General features: G+C 41.4%; 1 protein-coding gene across 6 annotated transcripts in view; it reads left to right on the plus strand.

Moving 5' to 3' along the window:
- CDC42EP3 (CDC42 effector protein 3) overlaps positions 1-26,641 on the plus strand; it is a 92,151-nt gene that overhangs the window by 27,421 nt on the left and 38,089 nt on the right. For 4 of the 6 annotated variants that reach the window (XR_008317907.1, XM_053303564.1, XM_053303578.1 and 1 more), the window contains exon 2: positions 14,362-14,418. The exons of the other annotated variants lie outside the window; for them this stretch is intronic. The gene's annotated coding sequence lies outside the window, so the exon portion shown is untranslated. The remainder of the gene's footprint in view (positions 1-14,361; positions 14,419-26,641) is intronic. 6 annotated transcript variants of the gene reach the window in all.

The following is a 26,641-nucleotide window of genomic DNA, read 5'->3' on the forward strand; positions in this document are numbered from 1 at the left end:
GTATGTTTCCCAAACTATGGGAAACACCTATATCGGGCAGCAGCAATATAGGAAGATGCTGAAAGGCATCATCTCATACTGCATGGGAGATGGCAATGGTAAACCCTTCCTGTATTCTCCCAAAGACAACCACAGGGCTCTGTGGTCACCAGGAGTTGACACCAACTGAACGGCTCACTTTACCTTTACTAGAGTACAGTCTACCAGAAAGTTCTGCATGGCTCCAGGTTTCTGGGAGCCTTGGGCAAGAGTCTCCTCTGACCTGGTGGGGCCCCAAGAGAGTCACTCTGCAATCACCACATGAAGGCTGTGAGTACAGAAGTGGTCTTGGGGATCACCAGTGGGCCCTTCTTGGATCAGCCCTGGGCCCTTGGCAACTGCTCAACAGTGCCAACCCAACAGTAATACTCACATTTTGCTGCAGTTATTTTCAACAAGGATGATATAGGATAACTTTTTGATGGATTGTGCCCTATAGTCCTTTGTCAGTTTATACTTTCTCAGGGCTAACAGTTGGGTTAAGATCTGATGAAAATAATGAGTCTCCAATATTTTTAAAACTGAAGTATGATTTCTTGAGCTAGAGAAATATATGGGAATCTTGGCACCAAGATGAATAGCATTTCCATAGGGGTCACTGGAATAGCTTTAATTTCAACTCACTTAACCTCAGCTAATTTAAAATACATTAAGTATGCTTAAATCATATGCTTTCACTCAGTCTTTTTGCAACAGGACTTGCATGTAGCCCACAGACAAAAAATTTGGGAGGAACCTTTTCTTAATTTACCATGGTAAATCGACTCAGTTAACCAGCATAAATCCAGTCCTGAGACATTAGCTATGGGAATTACATGCCAAATCAATTTGGTGCTTTGTCAGTTGATAGTGTCTGAGCCTTAAAACCTGCAGTGCCTTTTACTCCTTTGTTCATTTTGGCTTGAGACTAAAGGAAAACATTTCACATTTGGGAGTCTACCAAAATTAGGCAGTTATATCTGTTTGCCATGAAATCTCTAACCTGACACACCCAAGATTTAATATTTGATTGGAAACACCTTCTTGCCTGCTTGAAATTAATGATGTGCTCAGTGCTTGAAACTGTATGTTCTTCTGCTTGCATCATATTACGTAAAGGGTCCTTACCTAAGGCTAGTTAAAAAGAAAATAATATTAATAGGACATTGGAAAAGAGAACGAAGAGCATTCCTTCTACTCAGGTAACCCTGAAAAAAATTCCTCCATTTATCTGCATTACCACCCCCTTAAAATGAATAGGAACATTCATACCTGTCAAGATTTCATTTGTTTAGTCAGCCATAGATTTCTTTATAGGGATGTGCACGAATCATTTTGCATGCAGATGCTCTTCCCAGAGTGGCCCCATCCCCTCAGGGGAATATCTTACAGTGCTCACAGTCTCCCATTCAAATGCAAACCAAGGCAGACCCTGCTTAGCAAAGTGGGTAATTCATGCTTGCTACCACAAGATCAGCCAACCATTGTTTGTTCCAACCACCTGAATACTCTTCTAGAATGAAAATTAAGATTCTTAAGGCCCTTTGCATACAACGAGGGCACTGTACTTGAAAATCATAATTATTCTAGTAGTCCCACCTAGAAACATGGGAAGCTGCCATATACTGAGTCAGACCATAGGTCCATTTAGCTCTGTATTGTCTACATAGACTGGTAGCAGCTTTTCCAAGGTTGCAGGCAGGAATCAATCTCAGCCCTATCTCAGAGATGCCAGGGAGAGAACTTGGAACCTTATATTCTCCCCAGAGCAGCTCCATCACCTAAGGAGAATCTCTTACAGTGCTCACACATCAAGTCTCCCATTCATATGCAACCAGGACAGATGTTGCTTAGCTAAGGAGACTTAATTGCAATATTGCTCTTGTTAGATTAGACCTGATTCTCAGCCCAAATCCACTTGAGGGACTTCCAGACAGAACCAGGACCTTTGGGTCCAGTGTTGTGCTACCAGAGACCAAAGAGAAATAGACATTTTAAAATGAGGTTGAGATCAAATCAGCACCCTTGCTCCTCTCTCTCACCTGCTAACAATGGGCTGGAAAAGGTCTTTGAGGAATCAATTACCTAGAGAAAGCTAAAGACAGCCACACCTGACCCCCAGGCAAAGCAGTCTCCTCTTTGGTGTTAACAAGATTTCCTCTCATTGATTGAATTAGTGAGGGAAACCTGCAGCTCTTGACTGAATCAGAGTCAGGACCCAGGATTAAACAACATGACCAGTTTCACCTACTATCAGTTCACCTACAATCAAGACAGACCTGCTTGAATTTCCAAGACAATAGACCCAGGAATTAGGGTTGCACTCCCCCCCCGATTTGTACCAAATCCGAATCAATCCCATTGTGTATTTTGTCCAAAATTAAGCCTTCCGAATCACCCCAGTTTTGTTTTGTATCCGAATTAATCAGAATCTGAATTAATTCAGATTTTAAAATGGGTCACATGGTCAAAAGAGTGGGTGGGGGTTATAGTGCCCAATGAGTGGAAGCTACCACAAAAATTTCAAAGGAATTGGGCAAACTGCTGATTTTTGGTGAATTCTTGAATTTTGCACGTCTTTCAGATTTTCCCCATAGGGCATGATGGAGATTTCGGGAAAAGTATAGCTTCACTGGGGAAGCGGGTAGTGGTGGCCCAGAGTGGAGTGTGGTTGGTGGTAGTGCCCAGTTGGTACAAGGAAGCTACCACAATTTTTTCAGAGGAATTTGGCAAAGGGCTGGTTTTTAAACAATTAATGAAGTTACGCGTCTTTCAGATTTTCCTCGCAGGGTATAATGGAGGTTTCTGCATTCCCATAACTCCACTTGAGGGGCACTGGGGTGGCCGAGAGCAAGTGGTGGTGTAGTGCACATAGGGTGCCAACCACCCACATGGGTTGCCAACCCATGAAGTACAGGGTTTTGTTGTTCTAGAAGTGTTCTGAGTGTAGATTCTCCAGTAGCATATGAGTGTGGATTCATGGTTTTTCATTAAAAATCTCATTTGCTACCAGAAAATCTAAACTCAACACCTCAGAAACAACAAAGCCCATTACCCTAAAGGGTTAGCAATCCAGGGGCATGGTTGGCACCCTCTGTGCACTACACCACCACTCACTTCAGGCCATCCCAGTGCCCTTCAGGTGGAGCTATGGGCTTGCTGAAACCTCCATTATTCCCTATGGGGGGAAATCTTAAAGACACGTAAACCTCAAAAATTCCTAAGAAACCAGCCCTTTGCCCTATTTGGAATCTGAGTGCACCACCATTGGGGCACTGCCACCCAACCCACTGTTTTGCCCCTGAAGCCCCACATAAACAAGTTGAAAGAGTGAAGAGAATGATGAACAACAACGGCACTTAATTTTTTGGCACAGTTACTTGAGAATTTTGCAGTGGGTGTGAGCCTGTCCCTGTGGCACTAGCACAGCAGCACAACCCATTTGTGGATTCAAGCAATCTTTCAATAAAAATGCTCCCTCCCTATGGAACTGTGACCACAGGTCATTTGAGATAGCAAGATAGACCAATGAACTGCCTTGGTACTATGGAACAGCTTCAAATATTTTTAACTGAAGTGGAGTGAGCCGTAGCTCAAACAAATCAACCTACTGTTCAAAATTGTTGAGATTTATCATCACTGCATTTAAGAAAGTGCAAAACCATGGATCATGGTTACAAGAAAGAGAGAAGCAACTAAGATTCCTGGGGATGTCAATAGATTGACAGGGGTATTCCCCACCCCCCTCGTTTTGTCTCCTGTAGTCCCATGTGGATGACCTGGCCCTGCAATGGCAAAAGTTGTGAACCACTGGCTTAGACATCATGTCCCACCAAATAACATTGAGGCCTAAATTACATTAGACTGCTCAACTTGGGCAACAAAACTTAGACACCACTATAACTTATAAAAATCAGAAGAAAAGCTTCTCCACACAATTTATACCATGGCTTTTAGCAAGAGCTTTGGAATTGCATTGAGCTCCCAAAGATATTTGGGTATTTCTGTCTCAAAATGCTGTCTTCCAAATCCCTTTGCAAGGTCAGTTTGCATTTCAATCACACTGAATACAACACATACTTAACTAAACCATTCAACAGCTTTTTTCATCTCTTATCTTCTGCTAATCACTCAGTGCCTCAGATGGAGTGGAGAGAGTCAGAGAAGTCAATTTGAATTGCAATGCTTTTCCAAAGAACAAAGCATTCTGTCCGAAACACAGTCATTTTGATTTGGAAACAAAAATCTTTTTTTTTTAATTCTTGATTTGGTTTTGGTTACAAAACCTCCGGAATTGCCATTTCGAAATGCACAAGCCTACCAGGAATGACTAAGAGTCAACAAAAGAACTAGCTTCTCCTCCACCTTTTGCATAACAATAGATCAAGGAACCTTTCTTTACATGCTCTTTCACTCCCACCCTTCTGAATGGATCAGAGGCGTAACTAGGGAAAACGGCGCCTGGGGCAAGCACTGAAATTGCACCCCCCGCCGCCCCCCCAATATACATCTGACTGACACACATGTTTCAGAAAACTTTTATTTAAAAACATTAAAAAATTACAAAAATTACCAAAAATTTCAAAATGCACTACATACTTAGGTTTTTCCTCACAACAACCCTGTGAAGTTGGCTTGTATCTCAAACATCAGAATTATGATGCAAAGATGATTATTATGATTATGATGCCCCTCCCTCACGCCCTGGTTCTGTTCCTGACTTTCTCTTGTGAGTGACTGTATTTTAACAAAACGAAAACCAAGGACTCCAAAGTAATTCGAGGGACTAGGGTGATAGTGCTAAAGACTCCTTATTCTCCCGCTGTTAAAGAAAGACTCCCCTTTTCCAAAACCGCGCTATTTACACCAGAAAAGGTTTCAAATGGAGGGGGAAGCATTTATGCATTTATGCTTTGTTTTTTTATGTTACGATTTCAAAGTTAGAAAAACTATAAAAGGGCCATTTTAGAGAAGATATGCACTGCCTTAGTTGCAAATCCTGCTTTTTTGAGATTCCCTGCAATTGAATAAAGCGATAATATACACCTTTGCTATTTAAATTGGTTGGAGAGTATTTATGACAATAAAATATGAAATGGCATTTCAGATGCAACATTGGTTGCCTAAGACCACTCAGATTTAACTTATCTTCATCACATTGACAAAAAGAGCAATTAAAATTAAAATCCATGACTAAAACCAAACCACTTTGGGGTTGTTTTTAATGAAAGGTGGTATATAAATTTAACAATAAATGTTTAGAAGTATATACTTTCACCCCCTGCCCAACCTACAATTAATTCCAGCTTATTTTCAAAGGGCTTCAAGTTTTATTTACAAATTGCTTGGCAGCACCAATGTTTAAGTCATCGCTAATTGATCCTAATGATAGTTTTACTTATTGTTAAATTTATATACCACCTTTCATTAAAACATTCTCTGTTCATCTGATTTTCAGTCTGGTTAATTAAATCGGTGGAGGTTTAGACTTTCCTGATGGGCTGAAACAGCTAATCCATTTTGATGATGACATATAATTAAATTAGCTTGCATTACATAGTGAAAAAGGCCAGGAAGGGAGAGATGGGGGGATGTGGAACCCAAGGTTCCACATCCCCCCATCTCCCCCTCCCTGAACCTTTTCAGTTAAAACGTGGTTAGATTATAGGGGAGGAAGGACTTGAATGAGCAAAAAGGGGAACTGGTTCGGGCGTTCAGGAAGTTGTTCAGAAGAGGGAGTTGTTCAGGAAGTTTGCTCTGGTGCGTGTCCTCCTCTCGATGCATGCACGACTGTTGGCGGGGCGGCGGGGTGCGCCGGGGAGTGAGAGTCAGAGACTTGGACTACGAAGATGCCGCGGCGCCCAGTGCTGGATGAGCAATGCCAATGGGGGGGGGGGCGCCGGGACCGGGGGACTGCTCTGCAAAAAAGAAAAAAAAGAAAAAGAAATTTCCGGCAAATCAGTGGGGGCACTTTTTGGCGCCCCCTGCCAAGTGGCGCCCGGGGCGCGTGCACCCCCTGCCCCCCCTATAGTTACGCCTATGGAATGGATCAGAGCTAGAATTTATTCAATTCTTTTGTTATAGCCAATTAGTTTGAGGTATAAGAACCCCAGCTCAGAGCTTGCACTTTGAGCGCAACTACCCCAGAAGACCCAGATAAAGCAAGGGTTGTCTCCTAGAGGCTTGTGACTGTGCCAGGTCTCTGTCCTTCATCTCTGTAACATATATTTGGCATATGTTACCATGTGTGTCTCTTTCTTTCTCACCCTCACATGAAACCTGAAACCCCAAATAGCTCAATTACCTTTTTGTCCTGATATACATAGGATAAGACTGAAGGCAGCTATCAGAAAAGAGCCTCCCACTTTCCTCCTCCACTGAAAAACTGCTTTTAACATATTATTATGCACAAATTCAAAAGGTGTAGCTTTCCCCATGGAGCTGTTAAAAGTAGAGAGAGAACCTTTGTCATGAAAATGGTGATACACCTACAATGATAGTTTTGCTTCAACATGGGCCAATACAAATGAATCGCAGCCTGCTGTCCCTTTTGCACACAATAAGGATGGAGCGTCCTTGTCACAAACGCGTCTGCCCCACATCACTCAAGGACATGCCTACGAGTTCTTGGCACATCCGTTACTCATGTATGGGGGGGGATTGTCCGAATGGCTCTCTAGATGCTCTGTCTAAACAAGATTTTGCAGTGCATGTAAAGGGGTGATTAGGATGATAACCTTTTACATGCAAGTAAAGGACATGCCAAGAACACATCAGCAATGTCCTTAAGTGATGTAGGAGCAGGCACATTCATGGCAAGCTCCAGCCTTATCACTTGTAAAAGGGGTGATGGGCTGAAGTTCATCTGAACAGGCCCCAAGTTTACCACAGGTTATATCTAAAGCCATTTAACTACCCTTGTTCCCAAAGAAAACCAGAAACTGTAGCTGTGTGAGTAGACCAGGTGATGTGTAATACAGACATTTCATCATATTTATAAAATGTGACTGACTCTTTGTGGAAAACCCCTTGGTTTGTTGGTATAAAACCAGCATGTGAAGCTGGGTTCCTTTATGCATAGAGGTGCTCAAGGATTGCAAGTCTTTCTGCTTTCATCCTCAGTCTCCTAGATCCTAAGTTGCAGGGCAGGGTATCCAGGAAAGCCTGCTGTTTGAGGAGGAGGATAAAAAGCCATCATCTGTCTATACATAGATTGTTCAACATAGTTTTCTGAATCAAAGTCTTTAGTCTGGTGAAAGGATGTTTGGGAGCACAGTATTAAACTATTTTTTATTTCAGTACGATGACACAGTTTAAGAAACCTGTATGTGTGCAATGTATCTGTGGTTTTGAATGCAAAATAATATTGCTACATCAGCAATCCTACTGTACCCTTACCTGGGAATAAGCCTCATTTAACACAGTGAGATTTATTTTTGAGCAAATGCGTGGGGTCAGGTTGCACAGTTCTGAACTGTTCATTTTATTCAGTTGAAAAGTCATATGGGATGTGACCTTTAAACTCTGTTTTTAAATAGATGTCCATTCTTATCCTTATTCTTTACAAACATAGCCCTCTCCCTTTCCTCCTCCTGTTTTTTTGCCTAGGTTTAGACAATTGGAAATCTGAATGTACTTTTAATAGAATATTTGTTTTGAATTGGTTTTATTTCAGCATGATAGCTCTTTGATACAGCTTATTTCATAAGTTGTCAGGATAAGAGAAATAGATACAGTATGTGACTAGTATCTTGGACATAATATTCTGAGCATTTCATGTTTTCCTGAATTAGAAAATTAAGTGTTAATTTAGTCTGCAATTGTGTTTTTTCCAGATGTGACTAATGTGACTAATTGAGAAGTATGAGATGCTTTAATCAGTTCTCGCAGAGATAATTTTATTTTGGTTGAGTGCATTCAAGATCTTCAGAATAAGAGGGTGTGAACATGAAAGGGTCTGATGCACAGATTATCTGTGAGCAATTGGATAAACACTGAAGAAAGATTTCATGTGAAATACTGAGATCAGTTTTGTCTGTTACAATTGAAGAAGAATGTTGAGATTAATTCAGAGGAGCATTAGGGAGTTTAATAAGCTATATAGAACACAAGGAATATAAGGGAAAGCTTTAAGGAATGGGTATGTTAATCCTAAAATAAATTTTTAAAAGTCTAAAAGAGGTCATGTTGGCCATCATTAAATATTGATTCAGAGGAGCATTAGGGAGTTTAATAAGCTATATAGAACACAAGGAATATAAGGGAAAGCTTTAAGGAATGGGTATGTTAATCCTAAAATAAATTTTTAAAAGTCTAAAAGAGGTCATGTTGGCCATCATTAAATATTGATTACAGGATACCCCTGGGAAGTTCAGATTATTTCAGCAGGATGTCTAGGTAAGCATGCTTAGAATAGCCTTTATCACAATCTCTCCCATTGTATGAAGCTTAAAAAACATTGGCCAACATCCAATACAGCATAGTGCAGGTGGTGCTAATCCACCCACACTGCTGCAGACTCACAATAAAGAGCTAGTGGTCTTGTGTTTTTGCACAAGAACACAGATTATTTGAGTAGTGTGCCCATACTCTGGAAGTGCTTGTTAGATCGGAAACCTGTTGCTGGTGATCAAGCAACGTGTTTCTGATCAACTAGTGCTTCTGGAGTATGGGTGTATTACTCAAAGTGTTTGCAGTCTTGCACAAAAGTGCAAGACAGCTGATGCTTCATTGCAAGTCCACTGCAGCACAGGTGGATTGGCACTGCATCATTAATCTGCGCTGGATGTCAGCCATTAACTTTGTCAGGATAGCCATCTTTAAAATGTTGCCAGGAAGAAGAGAGAGAATTATTGTTTACTGGATCTTCCAACAAATCTGAATAACTGCTAGATTTTTTATTATCAAGGGGCGGGGAGGGTGGAATCATGTTTGTTTCCTTTTCCCAGTAGCCTTCAGTGCAAACTGAATCTCATAGTTGGCAGAAGCTAATCTAATTAAGTGTGCATAAAACTTCCTGCACTCTATCTTGAGTTGCAAGCGGCAGATTTTTGAGTTCTATCATACTCAGGTTTACATCTTATGTCCCTCCAGCCCATTTCTCTGCTTAACATCCAGTCTGAAGAAGAGTTCAGAAGAACCAAAAGCTTGCTTACTGCTTTGTGATATTTTGTTGGTCCTAATGAAGGTATTACCCTACTTTGGCTTTTGGATCCACCAAGAATGATATAAGAAGCAATAGATTTGAATTACTAGTAGACCTAGGCTAAATGATCAGGAAAAGTTAGAAACGTTTCATCAGTGAAGCAAAGATTTGTATGCAATTAATGGAACTGCTGAGGAATATTTTAAAATGTGATTGACATATAGGGAATGTCAACAAAATCTACTATAAATATTTTGGAAGGAGAATTGAGCTCTCACAGTGGATATATTTTTCATTAATTCAAGTTCATACACAGTCTTGGATTGAACCTGGAAAATTGGGCTTTGTAGTGTATTCTGATCCAACAGCAATATTTGTTTCTTCACTAAAAGCCCTGTAAATGTTTGCATAATATTTACTGGCAACCTCTTAGAAGATGGACAGGAGTCTAATTCTGTAAGAGTATTGTGTAAATCTGTTTGGATGTAATTTCCCAGAATCTGTGTGGAAAAGGCCACAGTGGATGCTCAAATATAGCATTAAACCAGTCTTCATTCCATGCTCAAAGAGAAGGAATAAAAATTGGATAGATTCACTATACAGTTTTTTGTATGTAGGGAAAAGAGTAAGGGCTAGTTAATATGCATGTGCCTCATTTGATTTCTCTGCACTTGATGACTGGCAGAGGATGTGTGAACTGCCTCCCTTGAAAAACATTGCCATTCTATGAAAGTTGTACAATGGTCTGTTCACGTGTGCAAGTTATCACTAGATGGATGGGAGGAGAGCTGGTCTTGTGGTAGCAAGCATGACTTGTCCCCATAGCTAAGCAGGGTCTGCCCTGGTTGCATATGAATGGGAGACTTGATGTGTGAGCACTGCAAGATATTCCCCTCAGGGGATGATGCCGCTCTGGGAAGAGCAGAAGGTTTCAAGTTCCCTCCCTGGCTTCTCCAAGATAGGGCTGAGAGAGATTCCTGCCTGCAACCTTAGAGAAGCCGCTGCCAGTCTGTGAAGACAATACTGAGCTAGATAGACCAGTGGTCTGACTCAGTATATGGCAGTTTCCTATGTTCCTATGATGAATGCATGAACCTGTCCTAAGTACTGGATTTTAGTAGCTGCCATTTTTTGTGGGAGAGTGTAAAACATTGTGTACCTTAACAGTTGGAGTAATGCTGGTGCGTGTGATGTTTCAGAAGAGAGAGGGAACCGAGTGCATAAGAATTGTTCTCATTTGGCATGAAGTTGTGGTGACCCTTTGAATTAGGAGATGTCCACACAGGGTTTTGTTGGGTCTTGGATGTGCTAATTTCTGCAAGCCATGTGGCAACTGCATTAGTCATAGCACTGACCTATGCTAAGAGCTGAAAAACCAAATGTTAGCATCAGCATGGACTACCTCGTATATAGTACATGTTAGGGAAAGCAATATGGTGTCTCCTTTTTGCACTGTACCACAATTGTAGATTTAATTGATCCTTTGATATTTCAATCAAATCAAACACATGCTTTCTGATGTGGTGTGGACTTACATGTAATTGTCCATCTGTGACTGAAGTTCCCCAACATTAGAATCTCCTATCTGTAGAAAATTTGTAGGTCATGAAGAAGACATCTAGTCTGGTCTTTGTGAGTGGTTAACATTCCCCATGTAGAGAGATTTCTGTGTGGGAAATTTTTCAGGCAAATGATTCCTGAAATGAATTCTGAAGCGGTAAGGTTTTGTGAGGACTTGGACAGATGCCAGGGCTGTGCACCCCTTAGGAACAAATTTCTGCAAGAAGAAAAAAACTGGGAGTTGGGAGAGAAGTGAAAATCACTCCCCACCCCACCCCGCAAAACCCCAAACACTTGTGCTTAGCTGCAGAACATGCCTTCCCTGCACGTATGCTGCAGCCTCTTTGCAAAGGTGTAGCCCTTCTTCTGGTCTCCAGCAACTGTGCAGCATGCACTGTTACTGATATTGCAATACTTTTGCAAAATGCCCCCCCAGTAGTTTCTTAATACTTTTCTCCATGTGTGCTTTGAGTGATCTTCCTGGTTTTTGGGAAGTCCACTCCAGAACAAAGCTTTGCACAGGAAAATTTTGAGAGTTTCAGCCTAAATGCACGAACCTCAAATATGTTTCAGGCATGGTAAGTTAAGCTCAAATGGCTGACCTTTTCTACAGTCATGTTTACTGTCATCCAATGATATCCTCCATGATGTAATAAGAACTGCTTTATTTTCTAGTGTGGTATTTTCCTATCAGTCAATTGAAGACAAGTTCTAGGTGGCAGTGACATTCTGCAGAGACTTATGTGTAGCTTTTCACCTTTGACTAGAGAGGCAGAGAGAGATGCCAAGAATGGCTTCAACAACCTCCCTTCTAAAGTCTTCCTTCACATTTAACCCTCACTGAGGTCATTGCTGAGTGCCATATATTTTATCCTATTTGCTTGGATCCTGACTAATTTAACTGCAAAAATGTGACTGGAAAGAATTGTGTGTGGCATTAGTTAAAGGGAAAATCTTGGGAAACTCTGAAATGTTGATGTGATTTATGTAATCTGCAGGGGCGGAAATAGTTTAACTCAGTCAAAGCACCTTTTATTGTTACTCTTAGGAGGGTCAAAATGAAGATCTCTAGCTGCCATCCTCAAGCCATGCATGCCAGAATAGTCCTGATAGATCAGTGAAACAACTGAAGTTTGTTTACATGCCATCCTTCCTTCAGGGGGGGCATACATGCTTCTCCCATCCCTTATGTTTGTTTATTTATCATATTTATATACCACTTGATATGTGAATCTCTAGATGGTGTACACAATTTAAAACAACAAATATAAAACCGAGTAAAAACCAATTTCACTGAATAAAAAAGTTGAAGCAATTTCATGGGATAAGAACAATTAAACAGTTTAAAATTAATTTCAGTTAGAAGCCTGAGAGAACAGGTGTGTTTTGAGGGTCTTCCTACAAGCAAATTGAGATGCTCTTATTTTGACAGGAAGCATATTGCAAAGCCCCGGGGCAACCACAGCAAAAAGGTTTGGTCCCAAGTCACCACCAAACGAGCCAGCGGCAACTTTAACCGGACCTCTCCAGATGATCTCAAAAGGCGACAGGGTTAATGACAAAGACGGATTATGTTCACAGTAATCCAGAGAAGTAGATTAGGGTGAATCATAGAGTGACTGGCTCAATGTAACCCAGTGAGCTTCACTGCGGAATGGAGATTTGATCCTAGTCTGACACTCTTAACCGCTATACCACGCTGACTCTTGAATGCTTGATTGCAGTGAAGCTTCTGTTTGAACATTTGGTGGCAATAATTTCAATGGCTGACATCCAGACTAACAAAGTACTGGTGCAGCAAACATGCATCATACGCTACAGGAGAGGGGTGGTTTTCATCTATCTTATTTTTGCTCTGTAGCCAACTGTGATGCCCAAAAATATGACCTGAGGGCTCTGTGATCCTTGGGGATATATTTTTGGGATCCATACTCGGTTGTAGAGGGAAAGGAAGATTGACGAAAACTGCCCCTTGCCTGTAGCGTACATGTAGAACACACACTTCATTAATTAAGAAGTCATTGCTGTATCCACCAAACAGGGTAAAAATAGTCAAGCTATTTGCTTCCCATAGCTTTTACCTAAATGCCCTTGTGTATGTCAGAAGCACATTAAGAGCAGGATAGGCACTTGCCTCCTGCTTTGAAACTTCCTCAGTCCATATATGTTGGAGGGAATGATGCAAAGTGGTCTGCTGTTGCTTGTGCAAGTGGATTGAGCAACTTTGAACATCTGCTCAGCTATATGACTTTGCATGTTTGCATCTTTGTTCATTGTACCAGTGCAGAGTTAGTCTAGATGTTAGCCATGAATCCTAAATCTATCTCCTTGGAAGCAAAATCATTCTAATCTGCAAAAAATAAAACACCTGTCTGACCATACATATCTGTTAGTCATTTGTGGCATATTCCCTAAAAGGAAAAGGAAATGAGACAAATCTGTTCTGACTTACAAAGGTTCCCCCTACTTTCAGCAACTGATTGCTTAGGGTGGTTGCTTGTTGTGGTTGACCTGCTGAGTTCCTGTTTACAAACCTAGTTTTGCATCTTGTTTCCCTTACAAACATGACATGTAATTTGTCGCTTTGATTGGGATACAGATGTTAAAAAGTCAAATACAATTAAAGTCTCCAGAAATAGTCAACTCTTGATGACATTCCCGCACAGTGGCCTCATTTGGTTGACTGTGGGCTGTTTCAGACAATACTCCCAACTCAAGCATATGGAGGAGACGAGGAGATGCATCGGCCCGTATTTCAGTGCACCACCTCCAGATTATGCAGGGGACAACTGTTCTGAACCTCCCCTAAACACACAAGTTAAATGCTGCATTAATGTAGTATCTAATTTGCTTGTGTAGTGGCAATTTGAGTGAATCGCCTTCTGTGTAATTAGGAGGTGGTGTGCTGGGTGGGTGGGAGGAAGACCGCAGGCCTACACCTCACACATTTGTGTTTAGGATAGGCCAGCTAATGCATCATTTGAACTGGCCCCTTGTGAGTTGGCCTGACAGTATAACATTTGAACTCTTCCAGCAAGCCTACCCAAGGAAATGTTTTCATGATAACTTCTAACTACCCTAAATATCTCATCCCCAGGGCTGGAGAAATCCACTCGTCTGTGATGAGTGAAAAAAAAGTCCTGATAAGCAATGTACCAAAATAGCTTGACGAGTAAAATATTTTGTCTGGCTGATAAACTGAGCCAACACTTCTTCACCCCTGCTCATCCCCACTGATGGCCTCAGAAGAAGCAGAATAGGAGTAAAATTGCATCCTCTGAAACTTGGGGCATCAGATTTAATATGAAAACAGTTGCCTGAATAGAATGACACTGAGAGCAAAAGGTCAGCTTTGAAGATCCCCCTGAGCAATTTGTGATCAGCTGAACTAAACTGAGGTGTGAACTGGTGGATTTTGCAATCACAAAGGAACAATACTCAGAAGAAGCCCTTTAATCAAATTAAATTAGGTGATGTTGATAGATAGCTCTTCAAGGATGGTATCAGGATTCCCACGTGGGATAATTTTAAATAAGCCAATGACAGGAACCAGGCCATTCTAATCAAGAAAGGGTTGGGCAACTATAAAAGAGAGGCTTTTCCAGGTCATACTCATTCGGTCCTGCTCTCTCTTCCAGAGACTGTACTTTGCTAGAGCTACAGAAACTATGAAGAGGTTACACAGATAATGGATGGTAAGTTTCTGCCTAAATATATCTTCATGGCTTATTTTGTAGATGAATCCTACTCCTATAACATTCATAAGTAACGTTCTTAATTAATAACCTTAACAATTAATAATCTTAACAATACATGTTTCAACACTTACCACTCTATACTTGTACTTTGTGGCCTTAACACAGGCTGGATATAAATTTAATTAAAAGAAAAACCAGAATTGAAAATTTGTATTTAAAAAAAAAATCCATTTGCATCAATAAGGATATCTTCTTTTTCAATTACCGTATTTTACGGACTATGAGACGCTACGGACTATATGACGCACCTTAAATTTAATCCAGTTTTTGAGAGTTTTCCTTCTCTGAGCTTTCCTTCTGAGCTTTCCTTCTGAGCTTTCCTTCTCCTTTCGCCTCCATCTCGCCTCGCCTCCATCTCTTTTACAGACCAGGCCTGATCTATATACTAAACATGCTCATTAGCCAGTATATAAAATAGGTCTGGACCATAATGTCACCAACATGACCTTGTTCTTTTATATTAGTGACCATGTGTGATCTGGATTGCGAAGAAGGAAGGAGGTCAAACCAGTCCTCAAAGAGGTTCAATGGGCTTTATTGAGTATAAAAACTAACAACATAATCTAGCAAAGCAGAAAGCAGAATACTCTATTAATATCAGCAACAGTATTTCCTAACCAGCACCAGTATTCACCCGTGTGCCTAACTACATATGTGTGGGTATTTAAATCTTCCTAGATTCGAATACATTTCAGATACAGGCAGGAAAGAGGGGGTGGGTGGGTTTGAGAGAGGCTGGCTGGCATGGTTTTGGGGTGATTAGTGGGGGGGAAAGGGGGGGAGGAGAAGGCATGAGGGGATTCCAAGCAGCATATTTACCCCGGATCAGAGGCTTGAAAGCGGAGGATCACTTCAGTTGAAGGAGTGAGGCGCTTGGCTGAGACAGGAGTTGTTGCAGTTGCTCAGATCAGGCAGCTTGGGCAGCAAAACTCGGGCATTGCTGTAGTTTCTGTTCATGGCCAGAGTTCCTGCTTGGCCCCGCGGCTTTGGCATCAAACTCTGGGATCCTGTGAGCAGCTTTGCTGTAGGCAAAGATTGCTGAACTCTCTGTCTAAAAAGCCTCATTCTTTATAGTGTATTTTCTCTTTGATCTATACAAATCTCATCTTTTCCTGGGTTCCCCAGAAGGGGTGACAAAGCTGTTACTTTCAGGACAATGTCTTTTAATTACTCAGGATATTGGTCAGTTCAGAGAAATCTCTGAATCTCATCTTCTGCAACTTGTGCACTCAGGAAGGGAGGAGGGGGGAAGCAAGTGTTAGTGGAAAGACTAAATCTACAGGTGTTCTCCCAGGATGGAATTTCTATAGACAGCAACTGCCATGCCCCCTTGGGGCATGGCAGAGCCAATTATTGACAATGATTAGCATAGATTTCTTGCCAGGACGGGGGAGTTCAGCCCCTGGCCTCTTCCACAGACATTATCTGATAGTGAGTTACATTTTAGCATATTGATTAGCTCAGGCCCAGCCCTTTGTGTTTTGTTAAGTATCCAGTTTCACAATGCAATGCTGGAATGTCTCACCCAGAGGCAAAGCAGGCAGTTCACCCAATTTACAAAACAATGCAGGATTCCTCCTGCCTCTACAAATCATTGACCAGGCAGTCATGAGATTCACCTCCAGTTCAGACATTGAATTGAACTCTTAATATAAATGAAATCAGACACAGGCCTATATTCTATATAGGTATTAGTATTTTGGGGTGCTCATAACATCTCCCCTCCAAGCCCTTCCACCGCGCCCCACTCTGTCCTCTTGCTTTCGTTCTCTTGTGGGGTGAGCAGCAGTGAGCCCACGTTGGTGACCCGCGGCGGCGGCAGCCGCTGGTTGTTGTTCATCGCGGCCGCCGGCAGGCAGCAGCCTCCCTCACTGCAGAAGCATCAGAGCGGCAACCGGAGGGAGCCTGGGGAAGGGGGCGGCGGGCTGGCTGACTAGGACGCTCCTGGCAGGCCCCAGCAAGAGAGGAAGGGAGGTGGGAAGCGAATCCTCCCTGCTTGCCCTTCCTCCTCCTCCCCCCCCTTTCCCGACAAGTCCAACTTCTCCCCGGAGTACAAGACGCACCTGAATTTGGGGGGTTGTTTTTCAAGAAAAAAAGTGCGTCTTATACTCCATAAAATACAGTATACATCATAAAAGGGAGTCTTGATTGAATAGCAACAAGCATGTTAAAGCCTACAACTTACATTATTGTAAGGGATTTTGCCATTGGTGCTGCTGTTGCTCTTTATCTTGTTTTGTTGATGCTCTTAGGTAAGACAAATGGCAAACTTAAGATGTTTATAAATTGCCACCTTGTTCCAACTGGCCACTAGAAGATGTGCATGGGCTAGAGAAGGGGGTGGCACACTGGCGGCTCAAACTCACATGATCATTGAGACTGGCAGTCTTGGTGGCAGCTGCTGCTGCATCTGAGGCTGTGGAGGGGCTGGCGGATTCACCTATCCAAGCAGCTCACCCCACCTTTTCTGCGTCTGCAGCGCCTCCTCCAGGCCTAGCTGCTGTACTGTGACAGCAAGAGGAGGACAGCCTGCCCCATTCCCAGTCCACATGCCACTTCACAGTATTGCAATAATATCCATATACATGCAATACCAACATTGTATATTTGGCTCCAATAATTAATAAAAGGCCCATTGTGCCCAGTAGCTTTCCCCTTGCTTCTAGAAAGTTCTGGACACTTGCTAGAATCCAGTTTTAGTTGTACTTACTCAGAAGTAAGTCCCATTTTGTTCAACGGAACTTCCTTCCAAATCATTGTACAGTACATAGGACTGTAGATACGCGGGGCTAGTTTAGACTTCAAGCGCCATCTCCGCACAATTTAACTTAGGTTTGCAAAACAAATTACTGCAATGAAGAATATTTCCATACCATTCTTCAATCAAAGTTCTCAAGGAGGTTTCCATAGAAAAATAAATATTATAAAAATAAGGTGGTTCCCTGTCCCCAAAGGGCTCACAATCTAAAAAGAAACGTCAGGTAGATACCAGCAACAGCCGCTGGAGGGATGCTGTGCTGGGGTTGGATAAGGACAGTTGCTCTCCCCCTGCTAAATATAAGAGAAACACCACTTTAAAGGGTGCCTTTTTGCTCGGTTAGCAGGAGTAAACTGTACAGGAGTAAACTGAGAATGGTGCTGCAGAAGATCAGCCATCTCAGCTACTTTCTCTTAACCACATTTTGTAAGAAGTGCCCCTCCATCTTCCCTTCCCATGAAGGCCCATATGCAATCCCAGGCTGCTTTGCTCTGCACTGCTACTGGCAAGTCTTTACCTCGTCACCTACTTCCCAACCATTGGTTCCATTTACAAAGGGGCAGGCTCACTTGGAATGAACTCTTTCACCTTTTCCCACCCACTTTTGGAGTTCTCTGGACACTCTTGGCTCCCTGCAGAAGGCAGAGGTCATCCTCTGATTCCCCGTTCCTCTCATCCCCCGACTGCAGTCTTGCACCAAGCATCATTAACCATTTGCTAATTGCTACCCACTCCTAGATTAACAGGAAGTAACGTTAATGCCTATTGGGGAAGTTGAAAGGAGCCAGAATGGAGAGTGAAGTAATGAAAGGAAAGAATTAGCTATGAATCAGTGATCTTTGTTGGCAGAGTGGTTTGTAATTGTCTTGGATGGAAGCCCCTGGATTTAAAAGGAAAGGTGAGTCCTGTCAGCAACTTTCTCTCAAGGCAAAGACTGGAGGGATGACTCACAGAGCTGCTAAGCAGACTAGGGAAGACTGTTTGCAGTTTAGAGTGGCCATGTTTTGCAGCTGGTCTGTGCTAGCATCTCTTTGAGTGGCAGCCCTTTGAGGGAGCAGTCAAACAAATTCCATTTGTGTGCTCAGATGTAACACGGAACAAAGATTATGAGAAATATAGGTACACAAGGCAGTTTCAGAACTCGGGTTCATATCTAGGTTTGGTGGCCATAATTAACTATGTTTAGTGGCATGGCATGCATTCAGATGATAAAACTAGTCCAGGTTACATTAAATAAACTGAGGTTCTGCATGATGTCTGAATCCGCTCTTAGCCTTCAAGTAAGTAAAGTTGAGCCACCTAATGGGGCAGCAGGGAAATGCTTGACTAACAAGCAGAAGGTTGCCAGTTCAAATCCCCGCTGCTATGCTTCCCAGACTATGGGAAACACCTATATTGGGCAGCAGCAATACAGGAAGATGCTGAAAGGCATCATCTCATACTGTGTGGGAGATGGCAATGGTAAACCCCTCCTGTTTATTCTGCCAAAGACAACCACAGGGCTCAGTGGGTGCCAGGAGTCAAAATTGACTTGACGGCACACTTGATTTTAAGTAACGTTGCTTCTTATCCTTGCACGTGTACAGAAAAGTGTGTTGTCTCTAAACAGTGCAAAAGGCATGTGGGCTATGCAACTCTTAGGTTGCATAAACACTCTGTTAGCATTGGTTTGCAATTGATTTATTTGTTATAATAGTCATGGTAAAATAATGTTTAAAAGGACTTTACATTACAAATATACAAAAATTTATTCACAGATAATGTTTAGAATTGCAAAACAAATATTTTGGTATGTAGACATTTATTTGTTTGTTAGCAATATGCTTAGTAAAATACTTGGTGTATTGATATTTCAGCTTTTGATTTTAATGGCTTAGGGCAATATGTTGGCTCTGTTTGTACATTGCTGTGATTATACGGCTTGAATAAATGTTTGTATATTTGTAGTATAACATTAAGATCATTTTAATATTTTTTTTTTACCCTGACTTTTATATTTACGTGTTTATTTGCTCAGTGGTTAGGGGAAATTTTATTTTTTTCTGCTTGTATTAACTGTCATAGCAACCAGCTGGTATATATCCTTGTTCCAGAAATATTTGCATTTCAAAATGGGAATGCTGATTTAAAGTAACTATTTAAATTGGTCTTCTTTGTGCCTGTGTGATTTCAATCATGGCTTAAATCCATCATTTAAATCAATTCACCATGCCCTGAAACCACAGCTCAGCTTGCAAAGAACAGACTTAACACAAGAGTTGGCACTGAGAGCCAAACGACATATTACGTTAAGTGCATGATTGGCCCTTGTGTGCTTGTTTCGTTCTGCCAAAACAGCCATGGTGGGGATGGGGGAATCTGGATCAGGATGGTGGCAGGGGAAGGGTTAGAGGTACCTCTCCCCCACTGTACCATGGTCCAAATCACACACACACACACACACACCCCTTAGCCCTCTTCAGGCACTACGCAAACTGGGGGCGCTGTACTTGTGTACATAGTTCCCACTTGAATGCCTCATCCTCACTGTGGTGTGTGCAACCCTCCCACTCACCATGCTTACAGCATTTGTCTGCAAAGAGAAATGCTGTACTCATGGAGAGAAGCTCTCTGTAATTGGAATGTTGGGGTGTCCCAGAGTTTCACATTGCAGGAAGGATCTCTCCATGAGTGCTGTGCTTGTTTTTGCACATAAACACTGTAAGTGTGGAGAGCAGGGGGAGGGCAGGGTTTTTGCACATGTTGTGGTGGAGGCCGGGTTTTCAAGTGCATTCATGCATTTGAGTACAGCATCCCCAGTTTACATAATGCCTGAACAGGCTTTTTCGTGGCTCCCACATACTGGGGAAATTGAGCACAAGATAGCCAGTAATGGGCTTATCATAATATGTAGTTTTGCCCTGTCATTTTCAAGACAGTGAGAACATTCTTGTTCATTTCCCCTCTGTGATGGCATATACATCTAGCCGTCTTAAAAAATAATAAGGGGGGCAGCAGCAAGGCTGTATTTCTTCTTCCAGCCACATAGTAGGGTTGGGCGTTTTGTATTTTTTTTGTTTTTATTTGTACCGAATCCGAATCAACCACATTTTGTATTTGGTCCAAAATTAAGCCTTCTGAATCACCCCAGTTTTGTTTTGTATCCTAATTAATCCGAATACGAATCCAAATTAATTCAGTTTTAATACCTTTAGGTGTTGAATTAAAGTTTGATCACCTTTTTTCCCAATCAGTTTCCCTTCCAAATCTTTAATTTGGATCTGGATTAAATCCTTATTCTCTTGTTTCTTTTCCCCCCAATATACATTTTGTTGAATTAAAAAAACCCTCATCACCGCCTTACTTGCGTCCCATATCGTCTTCATTTGTCCCATATCGTCTTCATTTGTCCTTTAAATTTATCTCAAAATATTCTCGTAAGTTTTTGTAAACCTACTTTCACAATTTTAGATTGATTCAAAAGGGACTCATTTAATTTCCATTGATAATTTTTCTTTATTCCAATTTTCCACTTTAATTCTATGGGATTATGGCCAGAAAATATTCTTGGCAATATATCGATATCTTTAATTGTTATCAACACATCTACATTGGCCCAAATCATGTCTATTCTCGTATGCGTCTTGTGTCTATCTGAAAAGAAAGTATACTCCCTCGCATCTGAGTTTTTAATTCTCCATGTGTCGTGTAAGCCAAAATGCTCAACCATATTGAAAAAAGCTCTTGGTAATTTCCCATCATTTTTCCTCAAGTCTGTTGTATCTCTGTCAGCCTGCGTTGAGACAATTCCATTAAAGTCTCCCATTAATGTAATCCGTTGCCTATCTATCTCTGTTAGTTGTTTTTCCAATTTTCTATAGAATTCTGCTTTTGCCTCATTGGGGGCATATATGCCCACTACTATGTATTTTAAATCTCCAACCTTTATCTCTACCACCAATACTCTTCCATAATCATCTTTATATATCAATTTTGGCTCTAAAATGTCTTTTATATAAAAAGCTACGCCCCCTTTTTTCTTAATATCTAGGGTTTCGAATTGCTGACCTAGTGCTTTGTTTTGTAAATACTTTCTATCTCTCCTTCTTATATGCACTTCCTGTAGGCAAATCAAATCCAGTTTTCTTTTTCTCAAATCATGAAATATTTTTTGGCGTTTTGTTTTTATGTTTAAGCCATTTACATTTAAAGAAAAGAGTTTTATTTCCATACTGACTATTTGTTTGTATTGCTGATTCCTCCCTTATTTAGCACCTCATGTCTTTTGGACCACAGTTTCTCAACCGCCGGTCCCCGGACCGCTGCCGGTCCCCAGGGGGTTGAGTGCCGGTCTGTGCAAGTCCTTTAACACCCCCTCCTTTTCAAGCATGCCAGTCCTTTAACACCCTGGAGATTAGCTCCCTGGAGCTAATCTTTAACCAGGCAGCCTTCGCTGCAGGGCTCTGTCTTCCTCCAGAGTCCCAGACAGCCTTTTCTCACTCCCAGCTAATCTCTCCAGTCTCTTTGATGAGAGGAGATAGCGAGAGCAACTGACGTCACTGGTATGCAGCCGGTGAAACACACGAGGCAGGTAGCAGGGCGAGAGAGAGGGAGTGCTTGGCTTGGCTGGAGTGCTGCATGCATAAACTCTGTTCTGAACTTCTGCATGCATAAACTCTGTTCTGAACTTCTGCATGCATAAACTCTGTTCTGAACTACTACAGAGGAGGAACAGAGGAAGGCAGGCAGGCAAAAGATAAGAAAACAAACAAAAGTAAGCAACAGTGCTGATCAAATGAAAAAAGAAGGGAAAGATAAGAAGAATGAAAGGGGTGGGGGTGAGGGGCAGGCTGATCATGTACTGACTCAACAAAAGGGGATGAAGATCAAATAAAATGGGATTTTTAAAAGCAAGCATACAAGAGAGAACAAGTACAATCTGTGTGAACTGAGAAATAAAATGTGGGGGGGGGAATGAGGGAGAGGAAGAAAGGGGTGGCTAGGGTGAGCTACTGACTTACCAAAAAGGGGATGAAGCTAACATAAACTGGGATTTTTAAAAGCAAACATGCAGGCAGGAGAGAGAACTAGTGCAATGTGTGTGAACTGAGAAAACCAGTGGAAAAAAGAGATCACGAGAAAGGGGATGGAGTGGGGGCTGGGTGTAGCAAGGTATGAAATGGTGAATAGAGGAGAGAGAAGGAAGGAAAGAAGGATGAAGAAGAGACCCACTAAAAGTCTTCCCACTCATGTGTGAGTACATAGTACTCCCCCCCTCCCTTAAACCTCTGCCTAAAAATCATTACAGTTGTAAAAACCTGGATATATATGAATGTGTGGTATGGAGGGTTAAATCTCCCACCCCATTCTTTGTGGTTTACTTTCCTAATGTGGATGCCATATTGATGTGTAAAGTTCATTACCATAACATTACCTTTTCAAGGTAATGAGTGTTTTAGTTCTGAGTGTACTGCTTGGAGGTTTTTTGGATGATGTTTGGTTACAGACTTCCAGTATGATATGAGATGTCATGTTTTAAGCTTCCTATCAATTAAGTTGATAAGCTGGTTTTATGGTAGCAAACATGCGTTGTCCCATTTGCTAAGGAGAGCAAGGGCAGTGATTACCAAATGAAGAGAGGAGGAAAGCTGGAGGGGGAGTACTGTGTGTGTAAGAGAGAGTACTATTTTAAAAGCAATATTAAATTACTATTTTTATGCATTTAAGAAGCAAGATATTATGTATACAGGAACTTGACACAAGTTCCTGCCTGCATGTTTATATGCAAAATAGATAGATGAGGAGTAAGAAAAGACAGAATTGGAAGAATGGAGTGTAAGGTTGCAACCTGTTTTTAAAACATGGCAATGTTAAATCGGGACTGGACAAATCTCAGGTGCCAGGGAGCCATGATGTCTCATCCTTTCCTCCCTCCCCCTTTTGAGCCAGAACTTCAAAAGTTAAATATTGATTAAATTCATTTTCATTAATTTCACTTTGATTTAATTGATTGATTAAGTGTTAGTTTAATAATCAGCACCCTAGAAATTGACCTTGGCCCCCATGAGCCAAGTCACGGTCAGTTTTGGCCCATCAGGACATTTGAGTGGTGAACACCTGTGAACGCCTGTACTAATAGATAAACTTGAAACCCCTTTGCTAACTGCTGGTCTGGGACTAGAAACGGCACACAAAAAATGTAGCGGTCCTTGAAACGCTGCATGACGAATTTAGCGGTCCTTGACTCCAAAAATGGTGAGAAACACTGTTTTGGACGTCCTCTGAGATCTGAAGATCGTTCCTATACCTACAAAGAAATTGTTTTACTTTTAAGTCTTCGGTTAGTCTATATTTCTTATTTTTAAAGGTAAAGGCAACCCCTTGAGGGAACTCCCATCTGAAGGGGATTTCATTTTGTTTTAGAATATCAGTCAAATCTTTGTATTCTTTTCGTTTCATAAGAAATCTCCTTGGTATTTCTTTCATGACCATTATATTTTGACCGTTAATTTCCCATTTATCTTGAAAATGGGCTTGTATAATTCGATCTCGTAGATTTGCAGTTGAGTTGAATTATGCAATCTCTAGACATTTTATGAGCAATTGCAAAAGTGCTGTTTATTCTGTAGGCATCTTCAACCAGTCCTTCTATATTAAGTATGTCCACCTGCAAAAGTTTAGCTAATTCATTTGTCAGAACATCTAGTAAGTTTTGAGTTGTACTTTCTGGAATTCCCCTGATTCTGAGCATTCTTTCCCTTTGCACCATTTGCAACAATGCAAGTTGGTCAGCTAACTCTTCCTTTTCCTTTTCCAAGTCTTTTATCTCCTGACTTACAGCTTCTACTTTTTTAGAAGTTAGCTTAGTATCCTCCACCGTTCTCTTACTTATTTCTTCCAAATTGTTACATTTGTTGAATTGTCTATAATCCCTTGTTTCATCACTTGTACCTCCTTATTCAACTGCCACATATCTTGCTTTAAGACCTGTGAATCTGCTTTTATCTGTTGTATATCCTCTTTAAGAGTTTGCATATCATTAACCATAGACTGTACTACTTCATTATTTGTATTTAATTTACTATTAATGACTTGAAGCAGCTCCCAAATTTCACCAGTGGACCTTTCCACTTGGGGAATCGTTCCCACTGATAATCTTCTAGCCATATGGGTTTGAATTCCTGTTGGAGTATTCTTATTCTTAGAAATTCTAATATACAAGGCTACAGTGACAAATTGGATATGTACAACAAGGTTAACTCTTTAGCCAATATACCCCTCCTGTAATTTCAAAGGGGTTTTTTTAATTCTTGATTTTGTTTTGGTTACAAAACCTCCGAAATTGCCATTTTCAGACACAAAAGTTTTGTACCCGAGTCGAAATGCACAAGCCTACCAGGAATGACTAAGAGTCAACAAAAGAACTAGCTTCTCCTCCACCTTTTGCATAACAGTAGATCAAGGAACCTTTGATCTATGGAATGACTAAGAGTCAACAAAAGAACTAGCTTCTCCTCCACCTTTTGCATAACAATAGATCAAGGAACCTTTCTTTACATGCTCTTTCACTCCCACCCTTCTGAATGGATCAGAGCTAGAATCTATTCAATTCTTTTGTTATAGCCAATTAGTTTGAGGTATAAGAACCCCAGCTCAGATCTTGCACTTTGAGCGCAACTACCCCAGAAGACCCAGATAAAGCAAGGGTTGTCTCCCAGAGGCTTGTGACTGTGCCAGGTCTCTGTCCTTCATCTCCGTGCTGCTTCCACCAGGATCTCTTCGGAAAGGTATGCCTCTTGGTTGAAAGATCACAAAGTGTGGTTTCAGCCCAGCTTTCTTCTCTCCCCACCCCCCACTCTTTCTTCCCAACCTTCTGTCCACTTTCCTTCCTCAATATGTGTCCTAACTCTCTTAAAAATACTAGCAGCAGAGTGCGAGTTTTGTCTTAAACGTTTAAGACCTGGCCCATATAGCTTTCAGAAATCAGTCATACACAGACATAGCTCCGTCTGGAAAGGTTTTTGACATGTTGTGTTAAAACAAACGTAACTATGAGGGTAGATACCCACAAAACTCCTTATCATGAGAGGCTACCTACATGTGTTTTGACTGGCTACCATTTTGATATCTCAGCATATGTATTTATTATTTATTTATTATTGATTTATTAGATTTCTATTCCTTCCAAAATGGCTCATGGTGGTTGCCAAACATATTTGGCATATGTTACCATGTGTGTCTCTTTCTTTCTCACCCTCACATGAAACCTGAAACCCCAAATAGCTCAATTACCTTTTTGTCCTGATATACATAGGATAAGACCGAAGACAGCTAGCAGAAAAGAGCCTCCCACTTTCCTCCTCCACTGAAAAACTGCTTTTAACATATTATTATGCACAAATTCAAAAGGTGTAGTTTTCCCCATGGAGCTGTTAAAAGTAGAGAGAGAACCTTTGTCATGAAAATGGTGATACACCTAAAATGATAGTTTTGCTTCAACATGGGCCAATACAAATGAATCGCAGCCTGCTGTCCCTTTTGTACACAGGACCTTTGGGTCCAGTGTTGTGCTACCAGAGACCAAAGAGAAATAGACATTTTAAAATGAGGTTGAGATCAAATCAGCACCCTTGCTCCTCTCTCTCACCTGCTAACAATGGGCTGGAAAAGGTCTTTGGGGAATCAATTACCTAGAGAAAATTAAAGACAGCCACACCTGACCCCCAGGCAAAGCGGTCTCCTCTTTGGTGTTAACAAGATTTCCTCTCATTGATTGAATTAGTGTGGGAGACCTGCAGCTCTTGACTGAATCTGAGTCAGGACCCAGGATTAAACACCATGACCAGTTTCACCTACTATTAGTTCACCTACAACCAAGACAGACATGCTTGAATTTCCAAGACAATAGACCCAGGAATTAGGGTTGCACATTTTGTTGTTGTTTTTTTGTTTCGATTTGTACCAAATCCGAATCAACCCCATTGTGTATTTTGTCCAAAATTAAGCCTTCCGAATCACCCCAGTTTTGTTTTGTATCCGAATTAATCCAAATCTGAATTAATTCAGATTTAAAAATGGGTCACATGGTCAAAAGAGTGGGTGGGGGTTATAGTGCCCAATGAGTGGAAGCTACCACAAAAATTTCAAAGGAATTGGGCAAACTGCTGATTTTTGGTGAATTCTTGAAGTTTGCACGTCTTTCAGATTTTCCCCATAGAGTATGATGGAGATTTCAGGAAAAGTATAGCTTCATGTGGGGGGGGGGCGAGGGGGGGCCCAGAGTGGAATGTGGTTGGTGGTAGTGCCCAGTTGGTACAAGGAAGCTATCACAATTTTTTCAGAGGAATTTTGCAAAGGGCTGGTTTTTAAAGTATTAATGAAGTTACACATCTTTCAGATTTTCCTCGCAGGGTATAATGGAGG

This window comes from Hemicordylus capensis, chromosome 1 (assembly GCF_027244095.1).
Source record: "Hemicordylus capensis ecotype Gifberg chromosome 1, rHemCap1.1.pri, whole genome shotgun sequence".
Taxonomy (NCBI): domain Eukaryota; kingdom Metazoa; phylum Chordata; class Lepidosauria; order Squamata; family Cordylidae; genus Hemicordylus; species Hemicordylus capensis.